Below are 15,877 nucleotides of genomic sequence, written 5' to 3' on the forward strand. Positions count from 1 at the left end.
CAGAAAATATTTTACGCTGGTAAATTTACTTTATATATAGTCATAGAATATTTTTGTTATAGCTGGGACAGAGCAACGTTTAATTATATTCTGTCCCAGGTTATATGTGTTACATTATAACGAATATATATATATACAGTTGAGTTCACACTAAACTTCCCACCCTTGTGCACTTCTAGTGCACTAGAGCTGAACTAGAAGTGCACACCGTGTGCACTTCTAGTGCACTAGACCATATGACCAGGCTGGTCAGGGAAGGTGACACCTAAATGGTTTATTAGATAATTGCATATCAAGTGACAGGGGGCATCCATTGTTAAGCTGCTGTAAGAAAAAAAACTTTGGGAATATAAGGCTTATTCATGAATATAAATAAGTGAATTTCAAAATCAGCAGTTTTAACATTTTAGGTGCATGATATCATGTTAAAGCTTAAAATTATTTTTTTTTTATTTATCACTGTTTATTGTAATCATATTTTTAGTAACCAGTATTTAACTGTAAGTGTAAAATAATACCTGTATCTGAATAAAAATTGGTAGAGACAAAAATTAATGTTCTTTATTCTTTGTTGTAATTATGGATGTAACACTTAAGTAAAGTTTTATATATGTATTTAAAGATCCTGTATGTTTTGTGATTGATATTGTTACTGTGTGTATACTACATTTGCAAAAAATTATATATGTAAAACAATTTTAAAACAATTTTAAAACATCGAACAATATGTAAAATATGTACTGCAAACATTTGTGCACATTATATTAAATCAATAAATTATATGCATTCATTTCTTATTGGAAAATTTGACTTAGAATTTATAGAACATTAATTTCTAATTACCTCCCTTAATTAACATGAAATGTAAATTTGGTAATATCTTTACAAATAAGGTTTTTTTTGGAACTTACCGTATTCATAAATCTTCATTTGAGCATTATATTTAGTTTATGATATAAAACCATAAAAAATGAGTTACAGGATCTTTTATTAATGCACATGTATTTAATTATTATGAAAATAAGTCAGTTGACGTAAAATTTTAGCTAAGAATTTATGAAGTAAAATTAATATATATTTTAAGACATTTATGTGTAATGCGCTGAGCGATAAATTAGGCATTAAGAGCCAACAAGCAGCCAACCAATTAAATTGCTACACATGCCCGCATTCGGTAAACGCACCAAACGTGGCAAATATCGATCAATATTGAGCACAAGTTTATCATTTCAAGATGGATGCTGTTCGTGTGCTGACGTTGCTTGCACTGTCAAGTTTTGTATTTTGTGATTCAATTAAGGACCAGGTCGTCGTCAAAGCAGTTGTTGAGGTATATTTTAACCCTATTTTATATTTCCATTAATGCAAAATTTAATGCCACGCGGAAATAAGCGTTTGGTCTCCATTTTACTATTAAATGGTATAGTAATCGGACATGTCATACATTTAACAATGTTTAATGGCATTATATGAAATCAAAGCACAATATATTGGCTTTATTTCCCTAAATTGTGAAGGAACTAATGGCTTTCTAATTTGTGAGGAACAAACGCAAGTTTTCTTGAAATTGTGAGAGAGAATGTGTGATATTTACATGTAATTCTGTTTATTTGATTTAAAACTTTTAATTTGATTTGAAACATTGATTTTTGATGCAATGGTCAAATCTCTTATACAGTTGTAAGTGGAATTTCTTTACGTTGTGATGATTTTATTTTGGAATTGTGAAGGGGCCTTTATTAAAGTAAAAAAATAACTCGTTTCTTGCTATAAATTAATTAAATTATTTGAAAATTGAGAATGGATGAGAATTAATAACGATTCCGCCCCCACTGATGAGTTGTGGACTATATCCTGTTCCACTCGTCCCACTTTAGTGACGATCCACCCCACTTCAAAATTACCATTTAAAATGTACTTTAAATTATTAAAAATTAAGGAATGTAAGTGTTATATTTGTGAAATCTGGTCACAGACACACAGAGAAAATAATTGTTTAGTTTTATGAATGACCTGCTTGTTTTGTGTTATTGATAAACTTTAACAAGTGGGGTCTAACAAACAATAACAATAAAAACAAACAATTTAGCAGTCAATGAAATTGAACTTGCTCTCAGGACCAGGGCAATTTAGCTTATTCATGCTCGATGGTTGATAAAAGTTATACAAATTTTCACAATAAGAGATGGAAAAAAAAAAGTGTTTACAAATGTTACATTTTAACACAACTCACAAATGATTGAGATTTTCCATAAAATGGCGATAACTTTTCCATGCTCAAATATTTGCAAAGAATTTCAATTTGCAAAAAATTGCAAATATTATAATGTAGCGTAATTTTACTTATAATTGCATTATTGATATCTATTGTTTATTTGAATTGATTGTGTTTATTGGAATTGATCGGGTCTATTTCATATGATTGAGTTTATTTCATTTGCAGAGCTGCTCCGGATGACGATTGAATCGTTTACCAGAGGTTAAGAAGTTCATTTATGAGGACGTCCCTCTGTTGTATCCTTTCAAACAAACAACTATTATATCAAATAGAGGGGAATGTAAATAATATTTGAGCCGCGTCATGACAAAACCAACATAATGGGTTTGCGATCAGCATGGATCCAGATCCAAGCTGTCTCGCTAGGCTAGAGATGTTGAGTCGGAGTACAGTTCAATAATTGTGTTCAGGTGCAGTTAAGTGTCTGATGTAATGTATAGTTAGGCTCTTGGAAAAAATTTCCTTCTGTCAGTGAAGCTTGTAAATTGCCAATTGAGCTTAATTATTGTATTACAATGAAACAAATAAAAAAAGAAAATATTAATTACTGTACATAATGTAATAGGACATACCTCCACCAGGGGTAACTGATATTAATAACTATTGTTTTGCCATAAATCTTCTTAACATTATGTTCTACTGTTGAACAATAATTCAATGGTTTCCATAAAAAGATAGTTTTGCTCATCTTTGAAAAACAAAGAAATTGACATTGTCAGCTTCAAATTTTGCTTATTCGTGTCTCTACATTGAAGGTGTTACTTCAAAATGTATATGAAAGTTATGAATCATAAACAGTATGATCTTTAACATATGTTCAGTCACGATGTTTACTTTAAGCCAAAGGGCGGAGCTCCGCCTGTCCTTCAGCTTGTAAATAAAGATGAGGAAGTTGTAGAGGTAAGTATTTTTGTTCAAATAAGTAAAGTAAAGTAAAGTAAAGTAAAGTAAAGTAAAGTAAAGTAAAGTAAAGTAAAGTAAAGTAAAGTAAAGTAAAGTAAAGTAAAAGTAAAAGTAAAAGTAAAAGTAAAAGTAAAAGTAAAGTAAAGTAAAGTAAAGTAAAGTAACGACTTTATTTAACGAGGCTTACACATTCAGTTTCCCGATCTTCCATGTGGGCCTCAGCAAATTGCTTGTTATAAACCTGTAACCTGCTGAATTTGTACAATTTAAGGTGTGTTTTTTTTTTCTTTTGGAGAAGAGCCAATAGCCTGTTGACTTTGGGAAGATCAAATCAATTGTGTAGGAAACTATAAGCTTATAGACACAGTTTGGTTTATCATAATCTTTCCTGGAACTAACCACTACTGAGCAATGAGTGTAAAGTTTATAACTCAAAGAAACAACAGCTTGCGTCTAAAAAAGTTTGAACACATGCCGCTATGAAATCCTTGATTATAAGTATGATATGTGTTAACCACTCGGCAATTCATTAAAGGGTCTCCACTGAGGTTTTTTGACATGACGGCACAGGAAATATTTTTTTGAGTTTAATGTTCCATTTGATGTATACATATAAAGACAAAAAACTTGTGTGCAAAATTTCAGATCATTCGCTCACTACGTTTTTCCAGAGTGTTTATTCTAAGTGTGGAAAATGACTCAAAAGTGAAAAGTGTTGCACCACTTTTTACTCAAATCTGGCTAAAAATAGCACATTAGAACGATTTTTAATTTATTATTTAGACCATTTTAAACTTCTCGTTTGCATATTTTTCTGTTTACATTGCCTTGCTGATCTACATAAGAAATTCAAATTTCGTCTTTTTAGACTTTTGGACCTGACAGTGGTTATATCTTATTGGGTTATATATATTGAATGTTTATTGTTTTTGGTTATATTCCATTAGGTTATATAGATATGAAGCACCAGCCTTGTAAAAATTTGTGCTAGTTTTGTCGAATTTATTGTAAACTGCTATCATCTTGGTATCTCAGTCTCCTCTTTCATGCAAAAAGACGAGCCATAATTCATTAGATTATGAAAATTATCTGATTTACATAATAATTGATTGCTTTCTTTTTATATTTCAGGAAATTAGTTTAGATAAAAAATCTCGTGAAGATTGTAATAATCTTTTAGAGTTACTTGGCTTCGTCAAGAAAGAGAGCGAAGATGATGATATAGACAACGATGATCGGAGCAAACCGGTTTATTACACGCAGGAACAGATCAGACAGAAAGGTGTCCGAGATCATCATGCTCGCGAGGAAGGTGACAAGGAAATAGATGATGAAAGAGACGAGTTATAATTCATCAATGTTGTAGGAAATTTTTTTTTTTTAAGTATTTGTAAAATCTTTCGTTTCAGTCATTGTTCATTATGCCATAGATTGATTCTTCCTTATTTTTGACAGTTGTTTTTGGTGTTGTTTTTTTTTCTTTTGAGGCGTTATGTATGTGCTCCCCTAAAAAATTGATTTTTTTTAATCAATAATAAGATCTGTAATAGTGAATATGAGAAGTGAAAATTTTAAGATCACATAACATGTGTTAAAAAAATAGAATAAAATATTTACTACTTGTATCTTATACAATTACTTGTTTTATATTAAAGGTCAAAATTTAAATATTTTGCCATCTGGCCAATCATACATGTCATGTATTTTCAATGCTGAATGCAGTTCAAAATTAATTAATAAATTAATTACAAATTCATGTGATAACTAGTTTAGAAATTGCTTAACTCATTTGTCACTTTTGACAACTTTTACATAGTTCTGTGCATAATTGTATACCTCTTTCTTCCATATTTTCATGGTACACTGCATAAATTTTATGAAGGTTTAAAATATGGTGTATGTTGTATTACTGTTTACTGTATGGCTGGATGTTGTATAAATGTCTGTTTTAATTCTGTTATAAGATACAGAAAGTAAAATTGAAGATTAACATGAATAACAGAATTAGGTTTATCTTGGAATCAAAACTGAGACTTTATGATTATTGTGCCAGTAAATATAAAAACTTTTTTTTTTGTTAATCTGAAAGTTTATATACTATGAACCTGAGATATCTGGCAGGAATAATTTCTTTATAATAAATGCAGGCTAACCTGGGCAGAGTTACAATATAACCAGGCTCTATACCATAAGTTGTTGAATAGGGTTGATAAAAAACACTGTGTGAAGAGTAAATTTAACTGAGTAAGGAAAGAACAAATTTTATTTGCTGAGTGTCAATCTACAAGTATATACATTGTATAGGGTGAGCGTAACCATGGTTATTTGTTCTATATTAAGGATTAGATTTTGTGATAACAACATGTGCTGTATAGTAATGAAAATCTGTTACACCAAAGCTTATATATAGTTAAGAATATTGTAACATCTTGTTAGAATATAAAGCCTGTATTGTTTTATGTTAGAAAACTGGATATAATACTGGGATTTATTTAGCTAGCTATGCTATAAACGGTTGTTAATCAAATATTTCTATTAGCATATAATGGTAATGAGGCAATTTTGTAGGGAAAAATGTGTGATATATAATTGATGAGTATAAAATATGAGGGTTTTTTTAATAGTAAAAAAAGATCATGAAATTGTTACAATTGTATAAGTAAATTAAGATGAATATTATTTGTATGTGTATATGTATATTAATGTACTAGCAGTCAAACAGTGCTAATTAAGTATGATTGTAAATTATTTTTACCTTTAACTGTGAATGTTTTATCACCAAATTGCAATTCTTTGTATTGTGTAATTGACAAATAATGGCATTAGGTAGGTAAATGTAAGATGATTTTTTAACAATGTTGAAATTGTGTTCATGTATGCATTTATCACTAACGTTTTATGCAAGATATCATTTCTGTTTGATGTGTATCATTAAAGGCACATTATGCCTCAAAAATCTGTATCTTTAAAGAAACAGAAACGACAAAAATGTATTTAATAATGTTTTAATAATGGATTTAGAGCATATGAGATGTTTAAGCAGAAAGTACCGCTGAATTTGCAATAATGTGCCCTAAAAGGTAGCACAATGTTAAGAAAGTAGTATATTGACAACCATACAAAATACTAATTCCCTATCAATATAGCAATTGCCAACAAAGCAAAAGAAGCAAAAATAGTTCATCTATATAGCAAATGAGTATGTTGTGGAAACCGTAACAAGATACCAAAAATAAAAAGGTTTTGAGAAATAAAAATGATGGCATTTCTGAAGAATAATGGGCCTTTGATGCATCTAGAACAGTATTTATGATTAAATGAAAGTGTTATTGTATAAGAACACTCATATGTGATGTGAACTCATTTAAAGGCCAGCATATTTATATCAACGAAACCTATGTATATAATTAAGTGAAAAAATGCAAAGTGGGTAATATGGACAGCATTTGTATTATATATGCAATGTATACATGAAATAGCTGGATTTAGTGTTATGATTTCGTTTCTATAGTTACCTCAGTCACGCTTATAATATTTCATCTTATCATCATGTGTTTTGATTTTTGAATTTCTTGGTTATGTTCCTTTTCAAACCAACTTTTGTCATCGTTCTATCCAAGAACGCGGGAGAATGTATTGATGACGTCATCTGTGTAACGCTGTATGGCCTGCAGAAGACCGATGTATTACCCTACGGCCTCCTGTCTTCTTCAGAATTTTGTCAAAGTTCGATTTATTGGATCAGCCAGTTTGTGCTATTTTATGATTTTATAAGGGACTGTGTCCCTTGCTTTTGTTATGTTGTTTATAATCATGTCAAATGGTATATACCAATGATAATGAGAAAATAAGAATAAAAAAAATATAAAATAAAAAGATTTTTATTGTTATTTGTACACAAATTGATTAAATATTTTAGATGAGCATTTATGATATGGCGATTTCCCAGCACCCATTTTGTTAAATTATCGACTCTGATTGGCTGTCATAGGGCTATCCTGAACCCTCTTGTTGGATACTTTATGACGGTGATTGTTGTCTAAAGAATGCTACAGTCTGGAGAATACAGCATGCCTATTTAACAAAGAAAGACATGTATTGACCTTGTTTTTAAACTGCATGCCTCCAGATACTAAGATTTTAGTAAAGTAAAAAGATTCTAGTAATAAAGTACATTATGTGCGATCAATAACCGGTTTTGCAGGATTTATATTCATATTTCTAATGCCTGACTAACGCAGTAATGCCTGTTTTTGCATGTTTTGACCTCTTCTAGCAATTTTAGCGGGTTGTATGTATAAATTACTTTCTTTGTTCACTTCACAATATTTTAGTTTTCAATACATTTTTTAAATATTAATAAAAATTAGCATGAATCTTGAGGCATGCTGCTTTAAACATTTATTTCATTTTAGAGCGTTATGTCCGCACGTTCAGCTCAGTAATCAAGGGAGTCTCTGGCTTGATCCTCGGACAAGGCGTCATTGCTCCTTGACAGCCGATGTCTGGCCGGACATTGATCCTAATGGTCATTTGTCTCTCACCGATGATTCAAAACATCATGTGGAATTAGTAGTCGGTCACTTGCGGAGAAATTGGTAATTATTGCACTTGTTACTTATCCTGGCAAACCGGTTAGGGTGATCGAACCGCCGAGATATGACAAAAAATGAGTAAACATCAGCTTTACCCCCCCCCCCCCCCAACCCCGCGAAAAAAACAACAAACAAACAAACATTGTAAAGCGTTCACTTTAACGACTAGTATGACATGGCTTGTTATATAATATGTGAGAAATAAACGCCCATCAATATATTTCATGTCTGACCAAATAAAGAAAATAAATATGTAACTGTATAATTATACAAGTAGTAGAAGCAAAATTAATTAATGCTAACTAGAGTTGTGAGGACGTGCTGTGATCTTCATTATTGAATACATATCTTTTTCTCTTATAATTCTTTTTGAGGAAGCAAGCTTGCGTTACAGAAGGTAAGGGGTACTTATCCAGTACACTTGTGCCTGACATAATACACGGATGTCACTCGTTTGTAACACTGGACAAGCGCCTTGCACCTGTCCAACACATAGTTTTTTTTAATCATTTTACTGGTCAAAATGTATTACAAATGTGAGGTTTTTTCTACTTTACATGTCCCTCTAATTGTATCATCGCATGTTAGTTTTCATGATAAAAGAAGAGGTCGTAAATCAATGGTCTCATCGTAGAAGATAAGATATCAATTAATTTAATGCTAAATGAAGCTATATATAATCGTCCTAGACCGCTTGCATTAGAAAAAAATTAATTTTGTTCATGCATGTATTCAATTTATAGTCGGTACTAAAGATTGGCTATCACGACCCACTTAATATGTCGAATTTACACTGGGATTCTAGTTTTACTCTTAACATGAGTTTTTGTGTGATTTGTCTGCCCTTTTTGGATTTAGGACCAGTCCATGTAAAATGTTAGGTATTTCAATATCAAAGTACAAAAAATGAGCTACCAACTGTACTGAGGCTGCTTTCGATCCCTACCTGGTTAATGTTTAACTGCAGATATTTGTTAGATAATATAATAAGTGCTAATAAGAAACCGTTATGATTTACATTTAAATTTTGATAAAGTGGAAGATCGTATCAGGGAGTAAAACGGAACAGACAAATTAGGAAATTCATCAAGATTTTCTACACATGTTCAAACAGAAACAAATCAATGGTAAATGTTATAAGTGATCATGTTTGTCCATCCTTAAATTAAGTTACCTCTCCGTGCGTAAGTTAGATCTACCTCTCCGTGCTGTTAAGAAGAAAAAATACCAAAAGGTTATTTAAATAATGCAATTACACTAAATCATATGTGCTCGGTTTCTACTCTAATAGCCCGTATAGCATTGCATCAGAGACATAGATATAGACATATCTATGTCTCTGATTGCATGATAGTTTTCATTAAGTGACTTTTAAGGAAAGATGAGTCATGTCATCCTGTTAGAAACAACTGGTTTGTGTAAAGTGCCATTACACAGGATCTTGGATTCCGAAGACAAGAAAAACAAATCCGCAATTTGAGTTGAAAGGTCAGTTGGAGATCGAAGTTGCGAACCCATTGGATCCGGCGATATGAGTCCCAACTAAATTTATGGCTATATTTTTCACATTGCGCGCCAATGTAATGCACACGTGCACACGCCTTTAACAGCACGTGCTCATGAAAGTGAGGTCTAATTCTGGTGCTTTAAAGTTGATCAGCCTTTCATGCTATTTTTATGAGATTTTGAGAGAGAAAGATGTTTTAATTGTAACAAATTATTTCGATAAGTGGACTACTGCTATTCTGATGCGTAGAAATTTGAAGATAACCCACTGGGTAGAAAAATGTTTATAAAAATCATAAATCCAATTCTATCTTAATATAAAACACAAACATATTCAAAATACCAGCTGGACTGGGAATATTAAAACACTCTTTATAAATATTTCTGAATGTACGGCATACTAAGTAAGGGAGATAGTTAGCTACTAGTGTAGTTGAACAACAACCTTCTATCTCCCTTTAAACTATAGTCACAGCATGACTTTATGCTTAATGTAATTAAAGCCGTGATAAAGTTAAAGAATGTAAATATTAGGACGTTATTTGTTGATTTAATCCTGAACTATTTAATAAAACCACTTTGCGTTGAAACAGCGTAGAATACATATAATTATTAAATGTAAAATGATATATAAAGAAGGTATGCAACAAAAATATAATTAGTATTATATTACCTCCCTTACATACAAAAAATAAAGATATTTTCAACCAATATGATTTAATTCTAACATTTTAAGAAATTTACATAATACTTTTGGCATTAAAATATTTATATCTTCCATTTAAGAAGGTAACTTTTCTGAAATAAGTCGTCAACAAATTACGACATAAGTATGTTTTTATTATTATAACATTGTAATTCAAAGGCATGTATGCATTAAAATTTAACTTAGTATTTATACAGCACAATTTAACTATTTGGCTAAGACCTTACTCTTAGGGATCATTTCTATAGTAAGTGTCGCCAGGACGTCAGGTTAAACTGACGAGACCCAAACCCACGATGAGGAGACAGAGCATTCCTTTCTGAGCGCGAAGCGGGTTACGGCTGTTCTCTCACGGGAACTCGGCTGAAGCCATTGATGACCGTTCCCTTCCCCCATAAGTGGGGAAGTGGAGGAAAGGAATGCATTCTGAGTGGTTTGGGTCAATTTGAAACTTTTTTCATCTTCATATCTCACAGAAAACAAACCTGTATATATTTCAGATCAATGGAACAAAATGCCACATAATGGCTATGTTACATTTTTTAATGGAGTGAGTCAGAATTAAATGCTGGTCAGTTATTTTAATAAAAAATTCAAATGATCGACAAAGCAATATGTTATGTCGCGAACATGAAATAGCTGAATTGTCAGTAATTGATCAATGTAATCTAGCCTTTTTTTTTTAAAAAAATAAATAATCTTTTACTTCTAAATTTAGTGTATGTTAGATGCCTATCACGTGAAGAGATCGGTGTAGAATGTAAAATAAATTACAATTAAATCCGGATGACTCCAGATGAGCCGTAATTTTCAAAGAAAATTAAATTTGAGAACTGTGCTTAAATTTTAAGAAAAGTAAAATGTTTTAAGATTCAAGTAATGATTTAAATGTTATACGCGATTAAGGGCGGATTTTACGGTATTTTTCACCATATTTCTATAGCGTTACTAACGCAATAAAGGCTAATTTTGCTAATTTTGACCTATTTTTGGTAATTTATGTGGATTGCAAGAGCTGTTTGCAACGTGTAAAATTATTTTCTTTGTTCACTTCACAATATTTTCCTTTTAAAAACATTTTCAAAATTTTCCTGAAAATTAGCATGAATCTGGAGGCATGCTGCTTTAAAATGCAAATTTTTGTACGGCCACTGTAACAAATAGAGTTTGAAGTGGCTACCCCCCCCATTGTTCTTACATAGCAAATTTCCTTACTGGATGCAATTATTGTCTTTCATGAATAGAATTAATTCAATCAAAAGTGCCATAGAAATTTTAATATTACCTGTTGTTCCCATAGTCACGTAGTTCCTTTTTCATTGTTAGAACAAAAATAGAGAAAAATAGAATCTTTAAAGAATGCCTAAAACGGCATAATATCATTGTAAATAATGCAAGCTCGGTTTGTTTGAGCCTGTTCATTAAAGGTAATGGTAATTGCAATTTACCGCCCACGCCCCATATAGCACGGACACATTTAAACATGAAAATGGTAGAATTTTTAATTTATATAGAAACATGCGCAGAAGGGCTCATACTGTGGTTATCTTGGAACTTTCAATGTAACGTTTGTGCCATTCCGTGAAAAGCGGTGTATGGTTTCCAAGTAAAAGGCAAGGTATGCCTAAACGAAAAAAAAATATAGGCAACTAAACAAACAAATGGAATTTTTAAAAGGGGATCAGAGGTTATGATAACACTCGGTCCCACAGACGGATTACACATCCTATAATACCCCCTCCTTTCCTGTACCGTGGTAGATAATTCAATTGCAAATTTAAAATAAGATAAAAATATAAAGTTTCAAAATTTATAATGATAGGAGGACGCAACAATGAGACCAAGTCTTCCCTTACATTAAATCCTTAAAGGTCCAATATGCTTCAGAAATTATTTCATTTTTATTCTGTTTTAGTTTCAAAAAAAAATATATATTGGCCAATTACATTAATCATCTTATGTTTCTGTTGCTTTCTGGTAGTTAGTACAATTAAAGTGATTTAGAAGTCAAAATACTACTGTGCTTACATTTTGCGTCTGTCATGACAATTTGTCACCTTAATGCAATAACTGGTTAAATCCTATTATATTTAAGTTACTACACTAAGGTGACGAAATAATTTCACTTTCAGTACTACTTACATCAGGTAATAAGCATCTACGTGTAACATGCTCCAAAAGCATAATTTTGACATTATAAAACTAATGTTTGCTTTTTCTAAAGAAAATATTTTTTTTTCGTTTCTGAGACATAATGTGCCTTTAAACCCTTTAAACCAAAGAAGACAAGAAGGAACTTTCTGCATATTAATTATTTTTATGAAATCATTCCTTTGTAACGAACGAAACGAACAATTATCCAAATGGTCTGAATTTGTTTTTTTGTTTGTGTGTTTTTTTGTTTTGTTTTTGTTTTTTTTCGTTGTTGTTGTTTCTTTTTTTTTCTGACAGGGATAATTGCGAAAAGAATCTATTTCAATTCTATAATAAATTATAACGTAAGCAATGTAACACCCATTTTAGGAAAAGAAATTTATTTCAGGCCTTACATGCACACATGGCTCAAGTATATGAGCAGAAATTTATATCATAGCCGGACTGTTATTGGTGTACCAACAAAATAAGTAATAGTTATAGTACATGAAACGAGTCGACATCAAGGGACGTTTCTGCTAAAAAATGGCGAGGCCGTTAGGCCGCCACAATTTTTTTGCAGAAACATCCCGAGATGTCACCCAGCCAGTGTATAAAGAGTTTCATATACAACTGTTTTATCGCAATGGCATAATGTTTTCTTTTTTGTTCTTATTTTTATTCTTATTTTACAGTCACAATTTATTTATGATTGATATTGTATTTTCTTATCTTGCCTATGACAGCATGTATAACGTTTACTAAGTACTATGATGTTAACTATAAATTTCAACGATAAAGATTCCTAAGAAAATATATGTATATGTAAAGATCTACATTTTTGAAATGAGAAAAAAAGCATTTTCTAAATTTATTCGGCAGAAAATGCAGCAAACATAATTGTGTTTTTTTTCCCTCCTCAGCAGTGCATGGTAACTAACATAATGGACATGGTGTTATTGAAAGATTTGAAAGACAAAACAATGAGATCAGCACAAAATCACTTCAGAGATTCAATATATATACATGTATATGCAAAAACAGTTTAATGAAGTGGCAGTCCCGCTTATTTCATTATCAAATGACATCGCCCGTGCACGTGAAACAGAACAAACAATTAATAATGATCGATATGTTAATTTGTTAACATGCCCATCTCGTATCAATTTTAAGTTTTGTGTGTGTATTTGAGTTTATTTATACCCCACTGTGATAGGGCGTTTACCACAACTTTTCCGCGCAACGTCAAAATATCATACTTCTGACCGTGACACCGTATATTTCTGGACAAAATATTAATGGCGGGATAACCAAATTGCAGGTAATAGCTAACAAAATATCTTACTGCTGGATGTTGCAAAATTATTCCAATTGTTTAAGTACTCCGTCGAATTTTTGAAACAATTTATCGTTAATCTACAGCACAACACAATTCACAAAAAAATTACATTCTTCGAAGAAATAGTGTTTACAAAAGATCGTGTCTACCTCAACATGACTCGTACTTGTCACAAAAACATGTGTTAAAACGACGATGTATTTGTTCTATGACCTTACGAGCTCGTGTATACATTATGGTTAGGCATAAATTCAAGTTCCATACAAAATTGTGTGTTTCTATTGTTAATTTTAGGGAATATATGTTGTAAAAGGGCCTATTGACTCGAATATTGGAGCACCGTACAACACTGAATTTAAACACCGCATTCTTTTTCCGTTTGACCGATAAATACTGGAACCGTTTTCATTTGCACCATACTTTATAAGTAACTGTTAATTGACCTGTTGTTATGTTATGTTGCTGTTATCATATGTTATTTTATGGAAAACTTCTGAAGGTCTGGTCTATGTAAATAATTCTAGTTAGATAAGTGCAATGGTATCTATATAGATAAGTAAGTCGATATCTTTTCTTTTTTCGAACTTATTCAAACGAATAAACCCCACATGGAAAGATCATTCTTCGATGAGGTTACCAAGCATTGTGTTGTGGAAAGTGTTTCTTTCAATTATCATTTCCCAACAGATTCAGATGATTCTGCCGTGCATGTTGCCAAAATTATTTTGTAGGTTTCATCGGTTGACATTAAATCGGTTATAGGAATGTTTTTGAATTTAATTGTTGATGCAAATTATAAGATGAATTCTACTGAGTGTTTTAAAAGTTTTTTTTATGAAAACCCGATATGAATTGGATTTCAGTGTTTTTTAATCGTGCACTGAACCACAAAGTTTGCATCGGTTCACCACCTTGTACATGTATATACTATTAAACTGAATCATATTTTTCACTTGATTTTTTAATTTATTCACTTTGCTTTATCTCTTGCATCACAGTAAAGTGATTTTATTATGTTTTTTTTTTCTGATTGGTTATCCGAAACTCATGATGTCCAGTAACGACCATATGGAGATGTATTGTTACATTTTTTCTTCACGGAAACAATTTTATCTATGCTTGGTAACCTCATCGAAGAATGATCTTTCCATGTGGGTTTTTTCCGTATGAATAAGTTCGAAAAGTATCTATATAGATACCATTGCACTTACCTAACTGGTATTATTTACATAGACCAGACCTTCAGAAGTTTTCCATAAAATAACATATGATTATAACAGCAACATAACATAACAGCAGGTCAATTAATAGTTACTTATAAAGTATGGTGCAAATGAAAACGGTTCCAGTATATATCGGTCAAACGAAAAAAGAATGCGGTGTTTGAATTCAGTGTTGTACGGTGCTCCAATATTCGAGTCAATAGGCCTTTTTTCAACATATATTCCCTAAAATTTACAATAGAAACACACAATTTTGTATGGCACTTGAATTCATGCCTAACCATAATGTATACACGAGCTCGTAAGGTCATAGAACAAATACATCGTCGTTTTAACACATGTTTTTGTGACAAGTACGAGTCATGTTGAGGTAGACACGATCTTTTGTTAACACTATTTCTTCGAAGTATGTAATTTTTTTGTGAATTGTGTTGTGCTAGATTAACGATAAATTGTTTCAAAAATTCGATGGAGTACTTAAACAATCGGAATAATTTTGCAATGTCCAGCAGTAACGAAGATGTTTTGTAAAATATTACCTGCAATGTGGTTATCCCGCCATTAATATTTTGTCCAGAAATATACGGTGTCACGGTCAGAAGTATGATATTTTGACGTTGCGCGGAAAAGTTGTGGTAAACGCCCTATCACCGTGTACCTGCCACCGCTGCCCATATGGGCGAGTCCTCCAGAACAGTATTAGTTAGTTTAGATTTTGGAGGATAGTTCAGAAAGATGCCCCAATCTCAGAAGCTTCTCCTAGTTCTTTAGCGTGTCAAGTGTTCAAGCACTGTACGAAACCTTTAATATAGTCTCATCCGAAAGACTGCATGGTTAGTAATTTTAGTTGGCCAGCCCGAGAATCGAACCCACAGTGTCAAGACTACAGCTAGGTCTCGCACTCTGACCAATTGAGCTATGCAACCTGATTAATTTTAGTCTGTTCAGGGTACATCTATATCGCAAATATATACCAAGAAGGCAAGATCTATTCCAAGACGTTTTTAGTGGACCTACATCTCGTAGGGTAAGTATTTTAATTGTTAAGATCTCGATAAATTTACAGTGATATCTCTTACCTACTGTAAAGGTCTTATCTAAAAAGATTGTAGGGCCAAATTTGATATCTTAACGATTGAATAATGTTATAAAAATAACATTTTTTTCACCTCCACTTCTCCCATGAAATCTTTG

The 15,877-nt window shown here is 31.8% G+C and overlaps 1 long non-coding RNA gene and 1 other non-coding gene across 2 annotated transcripts; both read left to right on the forward strand.

Annotated features, from left to right (window-relative positions):
- The first annotated feature begins 1,169 nt into the window (after positions 1-1,169).
- On the forward strand, positions 1,170-7,032 carry LOC132712980 (uncharacterized). Its single transcript, XR_009623389.1, has 4 exons — positions 1,170-1,330; positions 2,444-2,514; positions 3,100-3,178; positions 4,313-7,032. It is a non-coding gene; the product is annotated as an uncharacterized LOC132712980 (long non-coding RNA).
- Positions 7,033-10,205: 3,173 nt separating this feature from the next.
- Positions 10,206-10,423, forward strand: LOC132712983 (small nucleolar RNA U3). Its single transcript, XR_009623390.1, has one exon. It is a non-coding gene; the product is annotated as a small nucleolar RNA U3 (small nucleolar RNA).
- The last annotated feature ends 5,454 nt before the right edge of the window (positions 10,424-15,877 follow it).

Source organism: Ruditapes philippinarum, unplaced genomic scaffold, assembly GCF_026571515.1.
Source record: "Ruditapes philippinarum isolate M1 unplaced genomic scaffold, ASM2657151v2 ctg2104_1_1_1_1, whole genome shotgun sequence".
Lineage (NCBI taxonomy): Eukaryota > Metazoa > Mollusca > Bivalvia > Venerida > Veneridae > Ruditapes > Ruditapes philippinarum.